The 25,043-nt window shown below is 51.5% G+C and overlaps 1 protein-coding gene across 5 annotated transcripts in view; it reads right to left on the reverse strand.

Annotated features, from left to right (window-relative positions):
- Window positions 1-22,880, reverse strand: part of CASZ1 (castor zinc finger 1) — a 194,758-nt gene extending 171,878 nt beyond the window's left edge. For 3 of the 5 annotated variants that reach the window (XM_071575979.1, XM_071575985.1, XM_071575986.1), the window contains exon 1: window positions 19,926-20,059. The gene's annotated coding sequence lies outside the window, so the exon portion shown is untranslated. Of the gene's footprint in view, window positions 1-19,557; window positions 19,651-19,925; window positions 20,060-22,837 lie in introns of those variants that run through there. The other 2 variants (XM_071575981.1, XM_071575980.1) reach the window with 2 other exon arrangements.
- Window positions 22,881-25,043: the final 2,163 nt, after the last annotated feature.

Here is a 25,043-nt window from a genome sequence, read left to right on the forward strand (position 1 = left end):
CTTTTTTTCCCTTACCTGCCAGAAGGGATTTCAGTTTTTAACTCAGGCTGCATTTCTTTACTGTATTTAAATTATTTTCAGCTAAACCTGTATTTGGATTTTTTTTTCAGTTCACTGTACAGTATTACAAAATTAAAGACCTGTCTATAAGAAAAGAATATTTCCTTACACTTACAAAGCCCCTTTCCTCCCCAGTGTTCATGAGAAGGTGAGGTGGGTGCCATGAAGAGCAGTCAGCACTGGCAGGGCCTCCCCCTGGATGGGTTTACACCACCCAAAGCAGGGAAGGAACTGCTGTCCTTTTCCTGTGCTTCCCAAACCACACAGGAACTGTCCATGAGTGTATTGGGGTGTCTCCTACACACCCCAACACCTCCCCCAGCTCTGAGTGTGAAAGAGGGGCAGCACATCAGGTGAGGGAGCAGCAGATGTTGGGAGGGCACAGCACCAAGCAGGGCCCTTCTGGAGCTCAAATGAAGACAAGACCTTGCTCCAGCACAACATCTCACCCATTCAGAACAGAGAAGAAGAGATCCCATCAAACAGGAGCTGGGCTGGGCTGTGGAATCCAGGATCAGACACCTGGAAAACCACCTGAGGAATCAGGCTTGGGAAGGCAGTGGAGGATTGAATTGCTGCCTGGTAAGGACTTCCAGCCATCTGAGCACAACCCCAGGTGTGCAACAGGTGTGTGGAGACACAACCTGCCTGTGACAGGAAGGGAGGGGGACAGCAGGAGGGACAGGGAGAGCAGCACAAATGACAGGAGGCAGATGAAGACCAGAAGGCAGGTGACAGGTACAGCAGTGCCAGACAGACAAAGTGGCAAACTGGAATCCACACAGTATCTCCAAGTACTGCAGAAGCCTCATTGCCCCCTGAGGAGAGAGCAAACCTGGGAGCCCAAACTGGGGGTGCAGGTGGGTGTTAAACCCTCAGCTGGGAAGGTCTGGCTTGGTCATACCAAGCAAGACAGTCTGTGATTTCAGAGACCAAACACAGACCCAGAACAACTCTATAAACTGAAGGAGGGTTTTAAACACCACCCTGACTCCCTAGGTTAGAAAAAACTTCCTGCTTGCAGTCTGGAGCTTTCCAGTTTCCTTGAGGATGAGCAGTGATGAGTCCCAAGCACCGGTCTGATAACGAAACAGAGAAAGAGAGAAAGCCTGTGGGCCTGGGGGTTCCCACGGCTCCCTGAGCAGAGCAGTTCTTCCTGCCTGGAGCCAGGAAGAGTTGCCCAGGGAGATCAAACCTGCCTTACAAAGCCCCAAATCCAAGTCATGCAAATTCCAACCTTCCTCCAAGCACTGATACCGGCACAGGGACTCTGACTTCATCAGATGGATGAAGGAAATGGAAAAAGGAGGGGGGGCCCTGCTGCCTACACACATACACACCCCACCTCAGGCAACAGAGGGGGTGTGAATAATGGAGCAGGTTCAGCAGCCAACAGCACCCAGGGTCGAGTCAGTAATCCCCTTTTTCCATTTCCGTTTGCTATTTGATGTAATTATAGTTTTTGATTGAAATCCACCCGGAGTGTAACCCCTCTGCTTAATGCACTGTTTAAATCCTTGGGTACACAACCACGCTGCTCCCCAGACTCGCCTGGAATAGGAAACCATTTCAATGCCAAAAATAAGTCTTTGCTTTCTTTGGTAACGCCCTCAGTCTTGGCTCAGCCTCTGCTACACCCACCAAAGGAGCAGGGCAGGAGTTTAGGAGGGCTGCCTGATACCATCCATGGGCCACTGGCTTTATGCTACAACTTGAACCTGCAGGAGGGTCTGAGAACTTTTGAAGGCTGTCTTTAGTGCCAGACACTGGCAGAGGTGGCACAGTGGCACAGACACAGGATCTGGGGCCTGCTCTCAGCATTCCCAGTGGAGCTGCTGCCACCCAGCCCATAAAGAGCAACAAGTCAAAGCTCTATCCTGCCTTCGCGTGGGGTAAACACCGGGGTTTGTCCTGAAAGGCCTCCTGAGGATAAATCCAATAGATGATATTCACAGTCCAAAGGAAAGCTGGGAGATCTACTCTGTAAAATCAGATCACTGGAGCTGGTTTTTCCTCTCCAGTTCACTCTGCACCACTTGGCCAAGAATGCAGGGCAACAGCCAGACCAGGAGGCCAGACAGCAAACGAGCACCTGAGCAATTACAGCCCACAGGAGCACCCACAGCAGAGCCACCGGGCTGGCACCAACATCACTACCACTGCTGCAGAGAACTGCCTTGGAGCAAGCCATGCTGGAGGTGCCCATCAGTCTGCTGGGTGTCAGAAGGAACAGGCTTCTCTGGGCACTTCAAACCCAGTCAGTACCTCTGTCACTGTACAAAACCTGGTGTGGCTTGGGGAGGTCTGTAATACACAGACTTGCTTCAAACAAGCATCTCAGGACAATGAACAGGTCCAATTTCACTCAAGATTAAGAAAAAAATTGTGAGTCTCCAGAGCACGGCAAACTCAGCATGGCTCCCTTCATGCCTGTGTTGCATGAAGACTGGGGTATGAGCAAGGTGAACATGAACAGAAAACAGTAACTCAAAGCCTTCCCCAGCAGAGGAATGGGAGACCTCTGGGATTTGAAAACAGGGATGCTACAACTCCTGTTCCACACCTCTCTTTGCACTGGGAGAACAAAGCCCTTGAAGTTCCTGTGAGATTTTCAGACCTGTTGCAGAAACTCAGAAAAGTCCAAGAAAGCTGCTGGGCTTTGGATGCTTCTACACCCTGAGACACCTCCCTCCAAAAGGCACGTGGCCAGCTCAGCACGGGACCTTTGGAACCAAACATGGCTCTCTGGACCCGATTCTTGTGGCTCGGCCCTTAAAGCATCATTTCTGTCAAGGCCAAGCAGTGGCAAAAGCGTGATGAGAGCAGCACTGTTATAAACAACTTTACAAAGGTGAAGGGCCCAGGTGATCTGCCCATCCCTTCCTATTTCGTGCCACAGAGGAGTCCTGGGTGAAGGAGGAGGTTGCTGAGCCACCCTTGGGCTAGAGGCACCTTCCCTGGCAGTGACTCAGCGGTGAATCAGAGCCCGGATGGGCCGGGCCGTGGCAGGAAGGCACAGACACACAGCAAGAGGAGAGAAGTGCGGGCACCATGGGATGTGTGGGTTCCCTGGCCGGAAAGCGAAGCCTGCCCAAGGCTTCCACACCTCTAGGAACTGTCTGTCACTGCAGCATCTGCTCATCACCTGAGCCACAGTTACTGCGCCTCCTCCACAGGAGGAACGGTGTGGGCAGCGTGGGGCACAGCCGTGTGTGGGCACAGACGTGTGTGGGGCACAGCCCTATGCGGGGCACAGACATGTGTGGGGCACAGCCATGTCCAGAGCACAGCCATGTGCGGGGCACAGCCCTATGCAGGGCACAGCCGTGTGTGGGGCACTGCCCTATGCAGGGCACAGCCGTGTGTGGGGCACAGCCCTATGCAGGGCACAGCCGTGTGTGGGGCACAGCCCTATGCAGGGCACAGCCGTGTGTGGGGCACAGCCCTATGCAGGGCACAGCCGTGTGTGGGGCACAGCCCTATGCAGGGCACAGCCGTGTGTGGGGCACAGCCCTATGCAGGGCACAGCCGTGTGTGGGGCACTGCCCTATGCAGGGCACAGCCGTGTGTGGGGCACTGCCCTATGCAGGGCACAGCCGTGTGTGGGGCACAGCCCTATGCAGGGCACAGCCGTGTGTGGGGCACAGCCCTATGCAGGGCACAGCCGTGTGTTGGTCCCCCTGCCCCGCTCTGCCCCTTCCCAACACCCACGGCCGCTGGAGCTGCTCACCAGCACAAACCTGCTCCTCACCAGCTCTTCCCACTCTGCTCCAGCCCTTCCGCTCAGTGGGCACAGGCAGGTTTTTTTCCCTCTCCTCATCAGATATCTCTGTCTCTCTGAAATATTCAGATGATTTGGTTTTGTTCTCTTCTCCCCCACATCAAATCCTCCCCCTGCCTGTGGAAGCAGTGGATTTCACCCAGGCACAGGAGGCTAATTTACACCCTTCAGGGTTTAAAATAGCAGTGGCGTAAATGAAAAGTCCAATTTCTTCAAATTTGCATTGTAAAACCATCCTTCAACTTCCTTGAAATAAATTTTACTATTTTATTAGTGCAAACAAAATGGTAATAAAACACTAATACAGCGCCTTGTATCCAGGGGAAGAGCTAAAATTAACATAGACCGAGCAGTGTTTGCTATTACATTCAATTACCTTTTTACTTGAGATTTACATTCTCATCCCCTTAATCTCCATAGTGGTGGCTTTGAAATCGTTCCCCACAGTCATTCCTGCGCTTGGATGGACGGCAGGAGAGGTGCCTGCTCTCCACCACGGCTCCTGCTGCAGCTCCCCAGTGCCAGCCCCTCCCTCAGCACCCCCGGGCAAACCTTCCCGGAGCGTCTCGGGAGAGCAGAGGCAGCAGGGAGTGCTCACCTGCCGCTCTGAGCCTCACTGGGCCCTCATTCCTAACTCCAGACAAACACACCAGCAGCAAAAACACAGCCTATGCTCTGTAGCTGCCTCCAGTCTGGCTCTGGAACTGTTCCTTAACTCCCAGCTGCAGCCGTGTTGGAGGCAAGTTTTATTATCTCCACTGTGCAGATACAAACACTGAGGCAGAGACTGAGGAGCAGCGTGGGAATGTGGCAGCTCCTGGAGTAAATCTGGAATAACGCATTTTGGAGTGAAATATTCCAGCTTTTGCCTGGGACTGCCTGAATTCAGACTCTGCTCTGGAGTTATTTAATGGGGATCATGTCCTGCAGCCCAGGCATCCCAGATCCCCAGGCCCAGCAGCAGTCAGGAAAAGAGCAGCACCAGGGCTGTTTGATGAAACTCAGGGGAAACATGCACTGCAAAGAAGGGTCACCAAGGATCCATATCCCACGTAATGCAATACAGGGAATCCACTTCCTCAGTATCAGGAGGAAAGTTTTCACTGGCAGCATCTTTGGATGCTTTAACACAGTGAGCATGGCAGTGACTTGGCCATTCTCAGAGTGGAGAGACTTCCCTCAGACAGCACGGGAAGAGCTGCCTCGGTGCAGCTCCACGCAGTGACTCTGACACTCAGCTCTTCGTTCTTCCCTTTCATGTACTGAGTGTTGGACACCTCCCTGCTACAAGCAGAGTCAAAACATTTAACCTTTCTTTGGGGAGCACAGCCAGCACTGCCCTACAGCTGATGCCCACAGCTTTGCTCACTGATTTTGACACAACACTTTGTGATACCTGAATGAGACAAAAGAGATTAATTAAGCACTGGGTAATACATTTCTAACCTGGCCAAGAAAGGACTGACCAGCCTTTCATCCCAGGCTACCCAGCCACTCCAGCCCTGCAGGACCACTGCAACACTGCACACAGTCAACAGCCAGGAAGGACAGGGCAGTTTGGGAGGGTACCAGGCAGCCTCCCTGGAAGAGCATCTCCTGAAGACACAGATCAGGCAGTGCCTCCCAGTCCAGCTGTACTGAACACACAGGTGCTGACACAGAGAGCCTTCCCCCTGTTTGGATGGGCATCTGCTCCAGCCAAGCTCCAGCCAAGCTCCAGGAGGGCTGTATGGCCCTGGCTGTGCCCTCAGTGCTCACAACAAACTGGCTGGGACAGCCCTGCTGAAACCCAACCCCACCAGAATCCATTTTGTCCCACGCAGCAGAAGGTCACTCAAATTTCCAGTGCCCCTTGGGCAGCCATCCCACAACTCCCAATTCTTCTTGTGGAAGAACATGGCAGGGGATTCAGCAAGAGATTTTGTGCCCACCTGCAAAAAAGGGAGGTCTGTGTCCCAGCCCTTGGTGGCACCCAGGAGTCCCCCAGGCAGTATCCCTGCTGGGGATCTTCTCATCGACAAAACCCTCTGGTTTCTGCATTTTAACCATGATTTGTCTGCCCAGCCCCTAAATTGCTCATCTGTCTCTCCTCCTGAGAAGCACAGTCCTTCATCCTTCCCCTCTAGCCATCTTGATCTTCAGGGCTGGAGGAGAAGGATCATGCAAAGCATGTATAAATGATAGATAATGATAGATAAATGATAGAATAAATAATAAATCCTCCTCATCCAAATAACAAATGTGTCCCCAGGAAACCTTTCATCTGTCCACCTTCTAGAAGGCAGCACATAAAGGCCCTTGTGCAAACAAAATTATCACATGACACCTGAGCAAAACAAAAAACCCCAAACAATAAAGAGTAGGAAGAAGAAACCTGCCCAAGGGAACAGGGCTGAGGTCGGTTTCAGCTGGTCTTCTGCCCCTTTTTTCTGTTCTCTTTCCCCTATTCCCCTGAACAAAGGAAGTTTGTTGTCAGGTTCAAACATTTCCTGGGCCTTGTCCGAGTTCCACCTTGTTTTCTTTTTCTCTTTTCCCCACCTTGTACAAATAAAGCAAAAACCAACTGGCACCACCCGTGATGAAAGGACAACTAAATGCAGAATTTTATCTTTTCTTTCTTTTCTCCCTCCTCCTTTCTCCCCTTTTTCTTGGCCAGAAGTTTTGGGCAAAGGACAAAAGGTATTGTTGGGTAAGCACAATTCCAGGGGCTGAGTCACCACGAGACACTGAAGCTCTGGCTGATGCTGGGGCACAACAAGCCAAGCCACTGCTTCACTAAATGCAGTGAAATGCCAGCAGCACCACTGCGAGCTCTGCCAGCCCCAAAGCACAAGGGGCAACACAAGATCTCACAGCAAGAGGAGGCGCAAAGAAATCAAATAAAATCCTGGTACAAATATCTTCACCAAAGCAGTCTCAGGAGGGAAGCCCATCACAGAGCAGAGGCTGGATGGGCTCCTGCCTGAAGACATAAAGGTTGTGAAGGTCACAATACAGGCAGTTACAGCCCCTACAGCCAGGGCAGGCTCCTTGTCTTCTTCAGTTCTCCTTCCAGGCCCATATTTTTGGATTCATGACCCAAGTCAGACCCGCAGAGGCCAATCCTGCCAACAGCCTCCCTCCCCTCAGCTGTCAGCGCTGGGGGCAGGAGGTCCCACTGCTCCTGCAGCCCCAGCACAACCCGAGGGGCAGGGGGGCCCCCACACCCCCAGGATGCAGAAAACCATCAGCCCACTCCTGGCTGCAAATGAAATGGTGCCCCGAGCGGGCTCTTCTCTGAGCTCAGACCCTGCAGCCCAGTGGTGTGTCTGGGGGAGCTGAGCACGGGCCCTTGTTTATTTTATGATGCACTTTGGTCTCTCTCAGTTGTGCTGTTATCCTACACCTGTTCGCTCCCCTCTCTCCAGGCTGATAACAGGCAGCACCTTGTGCAGTGGGGGCCTGGCCCAGCTCCTTTTGTGTTTAATGAGACACGTGGATTTGGTTCCAGACTATCAATAGACAGGGAGAGGGAAGAGGCAGAAAATTTCCCTCAATAGGCATAATGAGTTCAGTAGAATGATGTGGAGCAAGGTCCTTGAGTGGATCGAAACAGGACAAATGCCTGTTGGTGAACCCTCCCTTGGGCAAATCCTGCCTGCCCAGAGCAGCCCATCCATCTCCCCTGGGAACCTGCACTCACACAGGCTGTTTGTTACGCTGCTGCTCTGCCTCCCTGATGCACACACAGGCCTGGCCTCTTTCAACAGAGCTGGCACCTCCTCATGGCAGACCCCATGACACACGGAGGCGGCTGGGAACAAGGAATCATGCTTTTCCAGGAACAGGGAATCCAGATTTTCTGGTTTATAAATTTTCCCATCTGGATTTGTTTTGCTGTTCATAGGGTAGATCACCAGAGATAAGGAAAGAAAAGTAAAGAAATATCAGAGCAGTGGCAGCCCCGACGGGCTCAGATGAATTTCTGGCATGTCACAATCTCCTGTTTGGGCAGAAATTTGAATGCATTTTCCAGCAGCAACACAGATAAACTGGCATCTCCCCTGGGGACTGTTTCAGTTTCTGCTGCTGCCTAAGGGTTCTGTGACGTAGGAACTGAGGAGCTTGGACATGCCCACTCTCAAGACTGACTCCATAAGGACATGGCAAGTTCTGTACCACCTGAATGGCAAAAATTAAAATCAGCTCAGACTCCTTTGTGTGAAGCCCACTAGAAGAGCCCATAGACGAGCAGGTAATTACTTGAAACAGCTGAAATGAAAGACTGTGTTGGGAAAATCCTGCACAAGCTTCCAGGTGGCTTGGGAAGGAACGAGTAGGTCACCTCCACGTAACAGAACCAGCAGCTTCACCTTCCCTCCATGGCACAGAGCCCACTGGAGCCTGTTCTCCAGGGAAGAATCCTCAGGATTGCAGACAGATGGTCTCCCAAGCCCTACCAAGTTATCCCCCTGCTCTCAGGTAAGACCAGGCCCTACAGGACCTGTCAGGACCTCTCTTCCCACCTCTGCAGCCTTGTCCTAAGGCTCTGAAAGGGCTGTCAGTGGCACTGGCTGTCCAGGCACAGAAAGGCACCTGTGCACTAGAGCAGATACAGGCCTGGACCCCAAAGATTCCCGTAGGGAGGAGCATCCTGAGGTGTGGAACCAGAGGCCAGGAGAGCCAGGAGGGCATGTCTGCCCTCCCCTGCCAGCCCCAAGCCCGGCTGCTGAATTTACTCAGCAAGGACAGCTCGGCGAGCCGCTGTCAGCTGGGAGCCCCTGCACACTAAGCTCCTGGTTAAATGTTTTCATCAAAACCAGAGCGAGAAAGTGCAGAGCAAACACCACCAATTAGTGGCTGGGATGAAGCGTTCCTGCCAGCAGATCTGGTGAGAGGGGCATGAGTCACCTTAACCCTTTGGGAGCCAGAGCCAGCACAGCTCCAGAGGAGAGGAGGAAGATGGGAGAGGGAACCTCTCACAAACCTTTCAGTGGCGTTGAATTCAGGAGCCAACACTTGCCATGTCTGGAGCCACATTATCCCCATAACCTCTGTCCTTGCTGTTCTCATACCTGCAGGAGCCAGGAGGCCCATCTGCTCCAGAGAGGCCAGTTCAGAGAGCCAGGCAGCAGCCCAGGGGCAGCTGAGGAGGGTTGGGGCCAGCCATCCCTCCAGCCACCTCTACCCTCCCAGCCCACTCCAGCAAACAGAAAATATGACATCGGTTTTGCTGAAGCCCAGGGGTCAGAGACAGTAACATGGCAGTACTTGAGGTGTCATTCCAAGATAAAAGGATTGGGCTTGGACAAAATGCCTCTCCATCAGAAACCTGATGAAATGGCTGTTAACTGTCCAGTTTCTGAACATGTAAGAGGTGATCAAAGTTAAGTATCTGCCTGGGCTAAATTCCCTTTGAATGCAAGTACCACGCTGCTGTTTGCAGCAGGATTCAGTGCCGACAAGCCACAGGTTCAGCTTTCTAGGAGTATCCAGCATTGCAACATTACAGGTGTTCCGAGAGAACAGGGCCTTCCACAGCAACAAACCCTCAAGTCAGAGCCCTCCTTTTGCTCCCAGTCACTCGAGCAAATGCAGAGTGACTCCAGCTCAGCACAGCACTGAGCAGACACTGTAGGAAGGTCCTGGACTGCACATGGACCAAATCCTGCCCACCTGCTACACCACCCAGCAGCAAGGAGTGGTCCCCAGACCAAGCTCCCTGTCTCAAGGTGAGGGACAGGACCAGGCACAGGGGCAGTAAACCTGCTGCTGTGGAGATCAAGAGGCATTCATCCAAGGCAGGAAAGGATAAATTAACACTACACTTCTGTTGGGGAGACCCTTCCAACCCGGGGTCCAGCAGGGCTGGGGGGTCAGCCCAGGGTCTGGCCCTCCACACCCCCCTGTGCCCAGAGCTCGGGCCCCCTGGAGCTGTGCATTTCCAGCATACCAGGCCCACTGGAGCAGACGCTTCAGATCCTGCTGAGCCAGCTCGTGGCTGTGTTCAAAATTGAGTAAATTTACAGCTGTAAGCTGGGAGTTTATACAGCCCGTAACTTGTTAGGGATGGCTGACCAAGCCAGAACGATCGCTCCCCAGCCGACAGGGCTCTTATTGGTTAGACCTCGGAGTGCCTGGCAGATCTGAGTGTTTTTATTTCTCTTTTTCTTCTGCTGGGGGGGTGTAGGAAAGGAAACATCTATTTTTGTTCCTTTCCTCACCAAAGACAAATTAAAATTAAATCTTGCGTTGTCTCCACCACAGATTCCTCAGCACATCAGCTGGGGACTGTGGCACACCCAGTGACCATCTCCTCAGATGAGGCTGCTGGATTTTCTCACTCAGTGCAGTCTTGCACCATGAACAGCTCCATGGGATTCACTGTATTATTGCTGCAGTTCACAAGGCTCCTCTCACTTCCCTCCACCCATACCAGACCTCACAAATACCACTCTGCTCTAGCCTGGGCTGCAAGAAAATGTGTCTGAGCTGTCTGAGTTTAGTGCAGCAAATCCAGTGCCCTGCAAAGACCTTCCTTCCATCTCCTTTGCAAGGATGAACAGCTGGAGCAGCACCAGACCTGAAGTGATCTGAACCTGGACTCACAAGCAGCAGCACAAGGAGCTGCCAAGTATTGGGCAGGCAGGAGTGTGAGCAGAACTCCAGGAGCCTCTGGTGGGAACAGACCCAGCATCCTTCACTGTGCCTGATAGTGTGAAAGGTACCCAGCCAAGGAGAGCATGGGGCCTGCCTGCAAGTGACAGCTTCAACCTAAAATCTTCTGTTTTCCTTACAGCACGGTCCCAGTTCTTGTCTGAAAGGTATTTTCATCAGGAAATCCAAACACAACCCAACTGCAACAGGGCTGGACAAGGCTCAGGGTTCTGCGGGGACTCACTTTTCTGTGTGACCACAGACAAGCCCAGGACAGTCACAGCACCTTGCACGACACCCATATGCAGGAGCACAAGGTGCTCAAGCACAGTGACAGGGACAAACACCCACCCCAGTCACTCCACGGGGCACTCACTGCCCCGGGAGGAGGCACTTCCTCTAGGACACGGCTGAGGAGCAGTAATAAGTCTCTCCTTCACCCTCCACTCCATCCTGAACACGTAACAGCCCAGAACATCAATACTTTACATGAGTTAAAGAGCCAGCTGAGGCTTTAGGGACTCAGGCAGGATAAAATACTCTTTAGTGCCCAGCCACCATCTGAGAAAATTAAGTAAATAGAGACCTTTGGTGAAGTCTTAAATAGGAGACTGAAAAAGGGAAATTTCCTGTCTGCCTGCTCTGTGAGCAGGGATCACACAGCCTGCTGCGCTCCCACAGTTTAAAATACTTAAGTCCTCCAAGGTGCAGCTTAATTTTCTTTTTTAAAAAAGAAAAGTGTCAGTCTAATTAGATAAATCCTCCAAGCACGTGGCCCGGAGTTCGTCATGGAAATTAACCTCCTTGAAAGATCACAGTGACTGAAATAAGAAACTGTGTGTTTTGGCATAGTGCAGTGAAATGGGAGATGCAGGCTGCATTTCATACACCTTCCCTTTCATAAACCTGCCGCGGTTCATATCTGCCCTACTGGCCCTGAGCTCGGCACCAAGACTTTATCTCGGAATGCCTGTTTGCAAATCGCTGCCGAGAGGTTACAATAACCCCTGGGAGAGATTTTGCTGGCTCACCAGTGTGAAAGGACACTGCTCCCCTGGTACAGAGCTGGGCCAGCCCGAGGCACTGGCGGAGGGAGGGGCTGGTCACCAGCAGCCCCATGGAAAGGATGCTGTGCAGACACAGAGGGAGGCAGCCAGGCCGGGCTGGGAGCTCTGTGCCAGCCTCCCAGCTGCTCTGCCAGGCTCTCCACGCAGACACGAGTGATCCTGGGCAGCCCTCGCCCTCCCTGGGTGGGGATGGGCTGAGCGGGGCAGGAGGAGACACCTCCAGGCCACAGGCTGAGGTCACACAGCTCAGTCTGCAGTTATGCCACTTACAGTCCCATCTAACTCAGAAAGCTCTGCCCAGGCACTCTGGGGAAGGTGTGGGGCTGGCATTTCAGACTAGGCAGGATAAAAGTACTGGTCACTTTGCTATTGGAAGAAGAAGCAAAACCAGGTAAGAAAAGAACTGGCTTATAAGGCAGAGTCAACTGCAATCCCACCTTCAACTCTAAGTCAGGACCAGAACCAGACCATTCTGTACTTTCAGGAAATCCTGGCCAGCCAACTTTTCTCCAAATCCACCAGACAAACTTCTGCTTGGGTCACTCTCAGTACTTGCTCCACTGGCCCCTCCTGAGTTGACTACACAATACATTTGAGTACACAGCTAAAACAAAACCGGTCTGGCAGTTCTAAATAGTCCTTCCCCACCAAGAAGATGGGAGGATTCTCTTTATAAGCTTCCCAGTTCCCACTGTTCTTTCAAAGTATAAAACTCAAAAGCCCCCCAAAAAATTGTACAGAGTTCATCTACCTCCTTCCTTCTCAAGTCTGATGGATGCTGGTGTGCTGCCCTCCCAGCACTGGGACCAGCCTTGCCAGCTGAGTTCACATGCAGGAGGATCAGGACCAGCCTCAGAGACCACCTCTGAGGTGACTTGTTGTATTGTCATTGAAATGACAAGCCCTATGGCTCAGACTCTGGGAACAACCTACTTGGTTTCAAAACAGCATCACTGGTGGCAGCACAAAAATAGGAAAGAAAACTACCCCAAAGTGCCGTGGTAGGCAAGAAGCCAAAGACCCCAAAGGCCCCAACAACTGCCAGTGCCGCAAACCCTTTTCCTACAGCAGTGATTACACACGAGGCCTGGGCAGCTGGAGGGCTCTGGAGCTCACCCACCCTGGGAGCACAGACTCTTGCACCTCCGGGTCCTACTCTAGACCAGCTCAATCACGCATGAAAGGGATTAGCTGACACCTCAGCAGCAGCCACTGCACTCAGAGAGGGGTTGCAGGCACATCCCTCCCTGGAAGAGCTGTGCTCCTTGCTACAACCCATTAACTGTCTCAGGAAAGAGTTCAAAAGGCAGACAATGCACAAAAAGTGCATTCATGTTCCCTCCTGCTCCCTCCAGCTCAGGGCTCAGACATGCTGGAAGGACGGACACCACCAGAGAAACCAGGATGAACTCAGCCCTAATACAGTTCCTTAGCGGTTCTCTGCCAAGTACAGGCAAGCCCCACAGTTCCATTACTAATAACTTAATACCTAATAATATTACCAATGTAATGCTTAACCTTGAAGCCAAGCACCTGGACCCAGAAAAATGAGTCTTTAGCAAGACTTCTACCTCATTTTATTTGGCTTCTGCCAACTGATCAAAACTCAGCATCCACAACTCCTTCCCACCTGCTCCAAGATATTTGGAGTCATTTAAAAAAAGGCAAAGCTCCTACTTCAGCCAGAAGCTATGGACTAAACCAGAGAGACAACACTGACTGCAGGAGGGGAAAAAATTCAAGGGTTCCACTCCTTTTCTTGAGGCTTTGGATGCATTAGGCAAATTCCCAATTACAGCAATCCCTTCTGCCTGCAACTGGACTTGAGATAAGAGACCAGAAGGAAGGGCCAGTGGGCATCACTGACGGCTCAGCATCTTCCCTTACACATCAGCACAGCAAGGAGGGCGCTGCCAACCCCGAAAGGGTTTTTTCCAAAAGGAACACACACACCCTTTAAAATGGGTATGGTGAAATCTGCCCGGAGAAGGAAGGACTCAGCAACACCAGCAGGTTCCTGACTCCTTATCATCAGAGCAAGCAGCCCAGCCCCTGAACGAATCTCACCAGTGTCCCCTTTCCTCTGGTACCCGGGCTCGAATCCCCCAACGCGACTGCAAAGCTCTGCCGAAGAGGCACGACACCTGAATCCACCCGGATTCAAAGACATCTCCGTGTTTTGCTGTCAGCCTGAAGTTTGACTAGAGGAGCCCACCAGAAAGAGTGAATGAACGTGGCTGGCAGCTGCCAGCAGAGCCTGTGCTTTAAGCCACCTAGTGTCCGAGCCGCGCAGGGAGAGAGAGGCTCGGGAAACCCGGGCGAAGGGAAGGAGCTGTGGCATCCAGCAGGACTGACACGGGAAGGGGCTAAGCAAGGTGCACAGGCTGGGGACAGAGCCCGAGCTGAGGCAGCAGGTGCAGAGCTGCCACCCCGGGCCGGCGCTGCCGCTCGGGGGGCGAGGGAGGGCGGGCAGCAGATCTGTCTGTTCCTCACACCAGTGTCTGCCAGAGAACATCTCCACTGCAGGCCAACACTCCAGCCCCAAGGTCCAGCCGGGTTCACGGCCATCTCTGGGATGCAAACTTGGAGACAACTTTGCCCGGCCCAGGCCTGTGGAACGAACCCACGCGCCCGGAGCCACCAGCCCGACCAGCCCATGCCCACTCCCTCCAAAGCCACTTTCCTCCACGTCTCCTCTCCTGCCCCCGCAGGAGCCCCCTCCTCCTCACTCTCTTTCTCTGTGTCCTCGAGACTCCTCTCACCTTGAGGAGTGTTAGGATTACCCAGCATTTACACTCAATGCTCCTCTTTATTCCTTAAGACTTATTAAGAATGATAATGAGCTCCAAAGCAGTGACACGTCTCTCTCTCTCCCCCTCTGTCGCGCTCTCTCTCTCTCTCTCTCTACGTGCCTTTTCCGTCAAAGGCACACAGGACAAATCCGACCAAAAAAAAAAAACCCTGACAATATGGATCAAGGACACATGAGGATTTATATTCTACAAATCCAGCCTTTTTTGTTTTTATTATTTCTACTCAAATTCCAAGCCTTTCCTCTTCTTACTCATGTTCTCCCCCCTTTACCCCAACCCTCTTGGACTTTGAATGAGAAAGAAGAAGAAGAAGAGAAGAAAGCTGCTTGCCTGGAAAACCTCGTTAATGTGGAGCTCTTAAACGGTTGATTAATTTTAGCAAAATTTACGATGCGCCCTTGCTTTTCTTTGAAGCTGCAGTCTTATATACCAAAAGCAAGTTAACTTTGAGATCCGTGTGGGAGCCCACAGCCCCCTAATTCTTGGATGTCCTGTTTGGGTACACAAATGCACAGGAGAGAAATGCTATGGCAGAGCATGGAACAGTCTCCCTGCCTGGTGCTCAAAGTGGTTTGATTCGAATGCCTTTAGCACAGCCCAATAATCACAACCTGAAAACTCCCAACTTCTACCTATTTAACTTCCATAAAGACTAAAAAAAAAAATCACTAGCCAGTCCCTTCAAAACCAGAAGGAAACAGGGAATCATGAACAGCGATTCCAGGAGAAGTCTCTCCAAGTTCCATGTGCAGACGCCACAGGAACGCCGGGCTCGCTCTCGGCTGCACTGACACATCAGGTTCTCCCAAAGCCACCTCGAAACCAGCCACGTTTCGCCAGAGGAAAAACTGAACCTGAGGACACGTCACATACTGATCCACACATCTCCTGAACTGCACCTCAATATTTCAGGCATCTCCCCAGCTTCCTCCTGCCCAGTGTTTGCTTTTATTCTTTGTCTCCCTCTGCTAGGCTCTGCTTTTCTGATACAGACATCAGGAGGTTAAGGGCTCAATTATCAACTCTGTTGAATCCTCAGCTTCACGTTACTTGGGGGTTCTCTGCTGCTCTTTGGAACTACACTGCAAAACCTCTTTCCTTCTCGGCTTTTCCTTTTCCTACTTGTAACATCTCCTTCCGACACACCCCTCGGTGTGAACCCACAAATCCAATTGGGGTAAACGGAGAGAAACCCTGAATTGGTTTGGGAGACAGAGGCATTAATAAAATAACGGTGAGAATGCACAGCCAGACTGAACCCGAAGCACTCGCGATCTGAAAACCTAAAGTAACATCCACATGGAATTTACAAAATATGATTCGAGTGGTTCTAATTAGCCCCAGTCTGTGGAAAAATTGGAAGGAAGCGGCTCTTTGATTAATGTTACAAACCAGAAAGGAAACAGATTTTAAAAGTTAAAGTAGCAGCATTGTGGAATACAGAATCATTACCAGCACACATTTATGGTACCTGCTTCAATCAGATGGCTTGGGGTTTTGTTTTTAGGGTTTTTTCCTTTTTACTTGAAGAAAAAAAGGAAGACAGGATGCAAGTAAAAGCTTTTGTTTATGGAAGTGTGCGGCGCTTTTATCTCCCAGGGAATTTATAAAGCTGGACTGTGTATAAATCCTTCTGAAAATGAAATTAGCAAAACCAAAAGAGGGGTGAAGGTGCTGGGGGAGTGGGGGGGAATCACCACCTCAGTAAATCACGGTGCACAACCAGCCCCTGGCTTGGACAGATAGCAAATTCAGCTTTAATGGGAAGGAACAGAGTTGGAAAGGGAAAGGACAAGATTCAGACCTGCAGCAAACTCCTTGCAAAAATGGGGGGCAATTTTCAATAAGCTTTTGAAAGTTACTGGGCAAGTTTGCTTGGGCTTGAAAAGAAAAAGGAAATAAGGGGTTTTTTCCAGCTAGCTTGATTGTTTTGGGTGGAGCTCAAGCGTGTGTGTATATATGCTGTATATAAAAATGAATTACTAATTCTTTCCTGGAAACTGTTTGAATTACAATCTGCAAGATACAAAAACACACCTTTATTTTAACACTGATTTTAATACAGATAGAATGGGGGGTGGGGGGACAGTGAGGGTTTTTCCAGCACCCAGCAAACCCCTCAGCAAGAACAGCCCCCTCCACACACACTGCTCAGCACCAACTCCACTCCAGCCTGCGTGGCCCTCCCTGTGCCAACCAAGGCTTCGCTCTGAAACTGCAAGAATGACAATGTCATGTGTGTGGAAAGCTGACACTTGCAGCTTTTAAAAAGAAATGAGGAAAAATAAGCTGTTGACTTCTTGGTTAAAGTATTTTCTTGTTCTAACTCATGTTCTTATGTCACTGGGCTAAAAAAAAAAAAGAGAGAGAGGGAGAGAGAGATATGACTTTCCTTGAATGATCTGTTTAACCTAAGCCAGAGGAAAAAAAAAGAAGTCATTAATTACTTATGTGAGCTATTGCTTCTGAAAGACAATAAACCTGCCTGGTCGCCATGGATATGACATATTTGCTCTGAAAACAACACAATAATTAGCAAAGGGGAAAGATACAAGGAGAATATGCAAACTCCTGAGTTTAAAGCCATAGTGTTTCCTTTTTCCCCCCCTCCTCTTTTTACTTGTCAGAGTCAATTCTGTTTGCAATTCAAATCAAACAAATAAACAGAATGCCTACAAAAAATTTTAAATGATCTACCACACAACAAATCACAAAAAAAAAAAAGGAGAAAAATTAACAAGGAAAAAAGCAGAAGTCTCGTATGGACAGATCATGAACCACCTGGGTGATTTCCATACCCGTGTGTGTGTGCACATGGATATGTGAAATCCAAATGCACAAACACACAAACACACAGCAGTTACAAGGGCTACATCCACTATTTCCTCTAGGATTGTTCCTTTATTCCCAAGATCAGGATAGAAGCACACAGAGAGGAAAAACGTCTCTGGTTTAGGGAGTGGAAACATTTTGAAGATACACTAAAAGAAAGTACAACAAGGGGTTTTACTGCGTTAAACATGCACTGGGCTGGTACAGTATTTTCTTTGCAAACCTTTTAACTTTCCTCCAGAAGATGAGCAAAAACCCACAACTGGAGTGCACCCCGTGCCAGCCTGATCGACACAGCAGCTCACCAGGAGTTCTCCAATTTTAAGCACAAAAAAATTTCTTCTCTCACCTCAATTACTTTTTCTAAAGTGCTATTACACTGAATCACATGTAATAATGCAATGGATAAGTTAAGAAATTATGAAAACTGAGTTATACGGAGAGAGATTTCTTTGAAATAATTTATAAATGTTGCGGGGAAAATGTTTTTTAGATTGCTCTCTCATTAAGATGAGACAAAGACTATTAAAACCTTCTCTAATGCGGTAGCTTTCTGGATTCTGACCTTCCACATTTAGAAACCAAGTAATAAAAACACCCTAACAAGCACTTTATCTTTGGAGATATTTGACTTTGAACTTATTTTAACATTCAAAAGACTTGGGAGGTATAAAAATAACAATATAGTTGCCACAAGTTTCTGTTGTTGTTGTTTTCACTGCTTAAAAAAAAAAACTTTAGAACAAAATAAGCAGATTAAGGAAACATCCCCCTAATTTAACTGGCTCTTTTTCTATTTTTTTTTAAACAATAGTTTTTAGCTGGACGCTTTGATCTTGAAAGGGTTCTGCTATCTCGTGTGATGAGGGGGGAAAAATGATCTGTTTTAAATGATGATGCAAAAAAAAAGGATCAAAGCCCTGACTTTCTGTTAGCCATAATAAGCTCTGTCTTGCACAAAGCTTCAACTTCAGGCTTTAATATATAAAATATACAGGAGCCCAATAAAAGCACTGAAAAGGTACAAAGTCTGAAAACAAAAGGGGACGCTGCTCCTTTAAACGTTTTAGTGCATATGGAGTTTGATTTCTGAAAGAGATCAGTTTAACATCTCCATAGAAACCAGCAACAGATTATCATCAACAGAATAAATAACTAGTCTAATAAATTAAACAGGAGGCATAAGATCTGGAAACTTGATTACTGAAGTTCAACAATATTCCCCCATAAACTCTTCCAAACCACCTTTAGAGTAGCTAACAAGGTGGCAGCGACACGCAGATAAAGGGGAGGTGGGAAGCAGGCAGGACTTTTGAAATGAGAAGTCCGAAACCTTCGCAAGAAATGATTCCGCGCTGAGAGTCAGCAAATCAATAGAGGAAATAAATTCATCAATGAAGTTTGGGGAGCGCCGGCTCCCGTTCCAGGCAGCGGCGGCAGGACCCGCTGTGCGGAGCGGCGCGGACGGGAGGGGGCACACACAGGGTGGCCGCGCAGCTCCTGCCAAGTTTCACCTTTGGGGGCCGAAAGGGCAGGAGGGCTGGGGCGGATCGCTGAGCCCAGCGCGGTGCGGGGCAGCCCCCGCCGCCGCCCCGCAAACTTTGCCGCACGAGTTGCCCGCGGCGCAGCCGGGCGGCCCCGGCGCCGGCCCCGAGGCGAGCGGCGAGACAGCCCGAGCCGGTGACAGCTCTGCCGGCACCGGGCCGGCCCGAGCGCCGCTCTGCGCTGCAGTCCCGCCGTCCCTGCACTGCTGTCCCTGCACTGCTGCCCAGCTCCTGCCAGGCTACCCGATCCTGTCCCGCTCCCGGCACCGGCGCTCGGTGCCGGCCCGGCCCCGCTCGCCGCCCGCGCCCCCCCCGCCGCCCGGCTCTGAGTGACGGCTCGGACACCTGTTCCCCGTCCCCTGAGCCTCCGGCGCGGGCAGCGGCTCCCCCGGAGCCCCGGCCGTGCCCCCCGCCCCGCCGCGCTCGGGGAAAGGGGGAAAGGGGGCGAGAAGGGGAAGGAGGCGGAGGGGGGAAACTTCCTGGCTCCGGATGGCAAATCAGCTGCGCATTCTGCAAATGCCACCGGGTAAAAATAACCTGCTGCTTCGCCCGGGGGCCGGGCACCGGCTGCCCCGAGCCGCGCTCCGGCCACCGCGACCCCTGCCCGCCCCGTCCCTGCCGGGGCGCTGCGGCCGTCCCGCCGCGGGCAGCGGGCGAAGCGCTGCCGGCCCCGGCCCGGCCACTTGGCAGAAAGTTCGGTGGCCCGGCTCGCCCCGCCGCGCCCGGCCCTGCCCGCCGAGCGCTCCCGCCGCCGCTCGCCCAACTTTGCCGGCGCCGGTGCCCCGCCGAGCCGCGCCGGGACCCCCGGGCGGTGGGCGCGTTACCTGCGCCCGGCGCGGAGCGGGCACACGTGTTCCCCCGCGCCCTGCCCGGCTCCTGCCAAAGTCTCGGGAATTGCCGGGCGCCGGCGCGGCCGCGGCTCCGCCGCCGAGCGGGCACGGCGCTGCCCCGCCGCCGCTCCCCCCGCCTCCCGCGGGGCCGCCGCTGCCCCCGCCGCTGCCCCTGCCCGCCGAGGCTGCCCGGCGAGCGGGGAGCGCTGCCCCGGGGAGCGCGGCCGGTGCCCGCGGAGCTGCCCCGGAGCGGCGCGGAGCGGAGCGCTCCCACCTGCCGGGCAGCGCCGCCCGCCCGCACAGCGCCCCAGCCCCGCGGTGCCGGCGGCGGGGCCGCGCCGGGCGGGAGCGGACGGGCTTACCTGCACTTGGGGCTGCTTTGGGTGACTTTCCAAGTCAAGGGAAATGTGTGTGTGTTTGGGATGGAGGCAGCAGCGCGCATGCGCCATCAAACTTGCCCTGATCCCGGATTTTTCCTCCTCGCGCTCCCCTTTGCTTTGATTATTGAATTTTCCTATTTCTAACAGGAGGGCGGGCACGGCGCAAAACCCGGCCTGGAGCGCGCGGGGCGCCCGGCGCGGCCGGCCCGGGCAGGGAACGGGCAGCGGGCACGGAGCGGACTCGCTCTGCGGGCGGGCAGGGCAAGCAGGCAAGGCACGGGCGCCTGCAAAACCCGGACCGGATCGCCCGCCCCTGGCAAGGGACTAGGCGAGGAAGTGTGCCCGTTTGCCAGCCCGCGCGAGCAGCTGCCCGTCCCCCGTCCCGGCCCCGCACCAGCGGGTCCTCTCTCCCACCCATCCAGCTTCCCACAGGGCCACTGCAAGTTCTGTAAAATTTTCTGTTTTGCAGCCTGGTGACCCCTGTCCACCTTAGTTCCCTGAAACTAAACTCCATGGAGATGATGAATAACTAAGCTGTGGGTATTGCTTTATTCTCCAGCTAGGTTTCCTAGGCACGACGTTCAGTTTCTATTTTACAAACTTCTAAACTTCAGTGCTTTTATTTTGCTCCTGTTCTTAGTCTGAATTTCACTCAAGTTTGGAAGTAACCGCTGTCTTGTTGCATCTACCCCTGTACTATTTCTCATTTTGGTGGTGCTGGCTTTGCTGGCAGTTACTCACAGGACTAACCAAGATCCCAGAGGAAACACCAAGGAACAGACATGCGAGCCATGGGCAGCCTTGTGGACTGGGCTGGGTTTGGGGGATGTCTTTGCAGGGTCAGAGCCAAGAGTTCCCCTACATTTGCATGCACCTGAATTTCCAACAGGTAGGCATCACATTTCTGTGTTAAGAAACCACTTTCTTCAGCTCTACCTTTTCTTTCTCAGCTCTGCCTTTCACCTCACTGAGCCAGTGAGTATCCATGCACATTTTGTGGTGGTGATTCCACAGGACCATCCCCAAAGACCCTTTCCTTCCTCCCTGGTTCCCTCTAGAGCTCCCCAGCCCCTGTGCTGGGGTTTGGAGGTGCTGCCCGTGCAGTCTGTGGGGCAGATCTGCCTCCCTGGCAGGGCTTGCAGGATTCGGGCCCTGGGCCCAAGCAGTGCCACCCTGTGAACTGTGTGTGCTGGCAGGGGCAGGGGGCAGGGGCAGGGGCAGGGGGCAGGGGGCAGGGGGCAGGGGGCAGGGGCAGGGGGCAGGGGGCAGGGAGCAGGGGCAGGGGGCAGGGGCAGGGGGCAGGGGGCAGGGGGCAGGGGCAGGGGGCAGGGGGCAGGGGACTTTGTGCCAGCACACCCACACAGGACCCCTGGCAGGAGTGCCCCCCTCTCCCCATGGACTGCCCTGCCTGTGTCTGTCTCCACCTGCTGCCTCTTGTCTGGTGCTCCCACCGTCAGCTCTTTGGGGCACAAACCGTGGTTTTGCTCAGCCTTTGTCAGTGTCTTGCACAATGCACCCCTGCTCCATAATCACAGCTCCTGTGTGCTATTGCCACACACATAAATAATAACAATAATTAATAATAATAGGCTAATTCCTCCGATTTCGATGTGACTACTCATGTGAGTAAAAGTGACTCACGTACGTAAGTGTTTGTGGGACAGCTGCCAGCTCTTGAGCTTTTATGGTGAGTCTTCCAATATTTGGTGCTCTGCTTTGATCCCCAGCTCCTGGAATGACATCTTTCTAGCACTTGTGTTTACACAGGGAAGCTTGCAAATGTGGCCTAGTGCTCCCCAAAGCCTCAGAAGCCAGAGGACAAATAGGAAACTTCCAAAGAAATGGATTTTTAATGGCTTTTGAGAAAATCCTGTGATTTTGGCAGCTTGGGGAGAGGCAGAGTGTGAGTCATGATTTTTGAGCAGACAAGTTCAGCAATGTGCATCAATTGAGTTAAATATTTACGTCCCTGTAAAGACTAGACTTTTGCTACCCAGGCTGAATTTACAGTGGAGAGGTGTATTTCTGTGGAAATACTCAGCATTTCAAGTGCCCATGTCTTTGCAGAATCAAGGGTTTTGTTTATTTGCATATTGTTTGGGATTTGTCACTCTGTAGTTATTTATTTTTACCTGCTCACAGTAAGAAAGCAGGAAAATGGGGATGAAAATGGGATAATTAAAGTAAATAGGACTGTGTGAGACTGTTATAATCATTGTGGCAAGTATTTATAAGTTGCTGAAAATAAAAACACCAAACTTCTTGAATTTATATACTGCAGAGACACTGCCAGGTTGAAACCCATGTGTTTCTGAAAGTAAATGTCTCAGCTTCTGGTACAAAAGCATAGAAGAGCAGGTCCCAAGCTATGAATTCTTGCTTATGAGGCATCCCTGAAGAATGAAGGGTTGGGAGAATAGGGCCCTTTAATTAAACCTGCATCGTTACTTTTAATTGCATTTACTTATTATTTTCTCTTGTTCACTTTTTTGCATTTCTCTCATCTGGGGTGTTGAACACAGACTGGATGGCCTTCCTTCTGCTTGGAAGTTGGCTAATTTTGGAGTGCTGTGGGGCTGTCCTAGTTAGGAGGAGAACGTGGGGACAGGCAAGTGTTTTTGGGGCAGTCCTGTGTCTCCCCAGAGGGGCCTCCTGCCTGTGCCCCCCTGAGCTCTGCAGGAGGCTCAGACTCCCTACAAGCTGCACCTCCAGAAGCTTCCAGTCTCCTTCCAAACACACCTCACCCAAAGCCCCTTCAGCCCATCTGAGGTTCACCACACGAGCTCCAGCAAAGGCTCCTCAGCCAGACAGATCAGGAGGTAATGACACCTTACACAGCCCGTTCGAGATAGAAAGAAAATAATTTAGCAAATTGCAAATGATGCATACTTAACTATTTATGCAGCATCTTCCTGTCATCAACCCAAAGCAATTTTACTTCCGTGTTGAACAGTGGATGAAAATGTTCTATAGATTTAACCATTGCAGGAGTTCCTTTTAAGTGGTGCACTAATCTCGCTCCAGCTAATTTAGTGTTGTAATAAGGCACCACCCTCACAAGTCCTTTGTGTTCTTGTGTCAACACTGCCCCCAAACCAAAAGTGCTGGCATCTGCATCTGTCAGAAAAGTGGGTCTGAAAGGCAGCAAGACTAAGAAAGAAGCGACATGGACATCAGCGGAGCAACCTCAAGAGCCTGTCACCAGTTCTGGACATGCTCCATTTCGTTCAGAGTGCCACTAAAACACGATCTACTTTCTCAACAAATCCATGCTATGGCTTAACAGCACTTGAAATTTCTACAACAAACCTTGAACAGAAGCTGAGTGAGAAGTATTTGGAAAGCTGGGATGCTTCAGGATGGAATCCTGGCCAGTGAGGATTCCTTGCCCACTGCTCAGGATTCAGCTTGAACCACATCACCTCCCTCGTTGGGACTGAAGACCCTTAACCAAAGATCTCTAAGGAAAATGTCACTCAGTTTTGCTCTTTTCTGTTTCAAGTTTTGAGTATTCAACAAGACAGCAGAAAAAATCCAAAAGGAGTCTTGGACAACACTATCATCCCCTTTCCTCTTATGCTTTCTTTGCCAGCATTTACTAAACCTGTGAGACCTTATCCAGTCATGGTTCCCACCTTCACTATTTCCTGCTTGCCTGAACACTGAACAAACAGCTCAGTTGCACAAGATCATTGGCAGCTCAGATTCCACGTGCTACTCCATCTCCAAACAGGTTTGATCTATTCCCAGCCTTTCTTTAGCTCCATTGCATGCAGTGATGCCATTAGTTGTTGCCCTTGTGGAGAGGACACCCTGCTCTCTGCAAGTTTAGTGCCCATAAGACATTGCTTGTATTGAGCTACATATTTCAAATAAATTTCCATGGACTGAAATTGCAGGACACCTTTCATGCTATTTATCATTCAGCAATTAACAATAACAGCATCCAAACTCATTATTACGCTGTCCTCTGTGTCTGCTGTCCACAACCCTTGGTTAAACCCAGGGATTTCTCTCTTAACCCCAACTTTGTGAAAGGTTTCCCCCTTGCCCGAGGTCCTCTTTGCCCCCCTGGGGTGGGTGGGTGCCCTTCCCTGTGGGGTGTGAGGACACACCGAGCTCTGTCACGTTCCCCCTGCACTGCTGGGCAGCAATGAGAGATGAGCACGAGGAGCTTGTGCAAACCACACAGAACAGAATATTTAGACTGATGGCAGGACAGCTGCTGGTAAAAGGCTGTGTCTTTACTGCAGACTAGAGGTCAATGTACTTTATTTCCACCCAGCACATACCCCAGAACACTCCAGCTGGTTATGCTGTGCAAGTGCAGTCTGAGAAAACTTTACATACCCTTAAAAAATTACTCACAGAAGAAAAATGGTGCTAAAACAACACAAGAAGGGCCTGGATTAAAATGCCAAAAGCAGAGAAATTCATGCTGAGGGCTCTAACTCTGTCCTCAGCTCACCCTGCTTTCAGCAGAGGAAAAGAGGAGTGGCTGCAGAGGTGGCTCCTGAAGCCTGAGGCTTGTGGCAATGATCAGGCCAGGGCAGGGGACGTGCTTTCCACAGGCCCACATGGCACAGTGACTCCCAAAGAGACACTTCATCTCTGGTAGGAGAGCAGCAGGCTGAGCTCTGCCTGACCCCTCTGCCAACTGGACTGGAACAGCCACCCATTCCACACGGACTGTCCAACAGCCACCGGGCATTGGGGGGACACTTTCCAAACCCAGCACACCCCGAGGAGTTGCCCAGGACCTCTCCTCCTGCCTCACAACTGCTGCAAGAATGAGGAAACCACTCAGACACGCACTAGAAAAATCCTGTGGATTTACTGTGCCGTAATGGCAAATAAAAGTAATTGCAGAGGAAGAGGAGGCATTTTTTCAGCTGCCCATGTAATATTTATCAGCTTTCATTTTTTCTCATTGGACTGGCAAAAGTGATCAGGGAATATCGTGGGGTCATTGATTGCCAAGTGCCATTTTCTCACAGGCAACTATTTCTCTGCATGTGCCCCGTTCAGGAGAAGGGCTGGGCTGGATCCCCATCGCCCCCTGCCCCAAATCCCCCGCACAGGAGGCATTGCCTCACCCTG

This window comes from Pithys albifrons, chromosome 22 (assembly GCF_047495875.1).
Source record: "Pithys albifrons albifrons isolate INPA30051 chromosome 22, PitAlb_v1, whole genome shotgun sequence".
NCBI classification, from domain to species: Eukaryota; Metazoa; Chordata; class Aves; order Passeriformes; family Thamnophilidae; genus Pithys; species Pithys albifrons.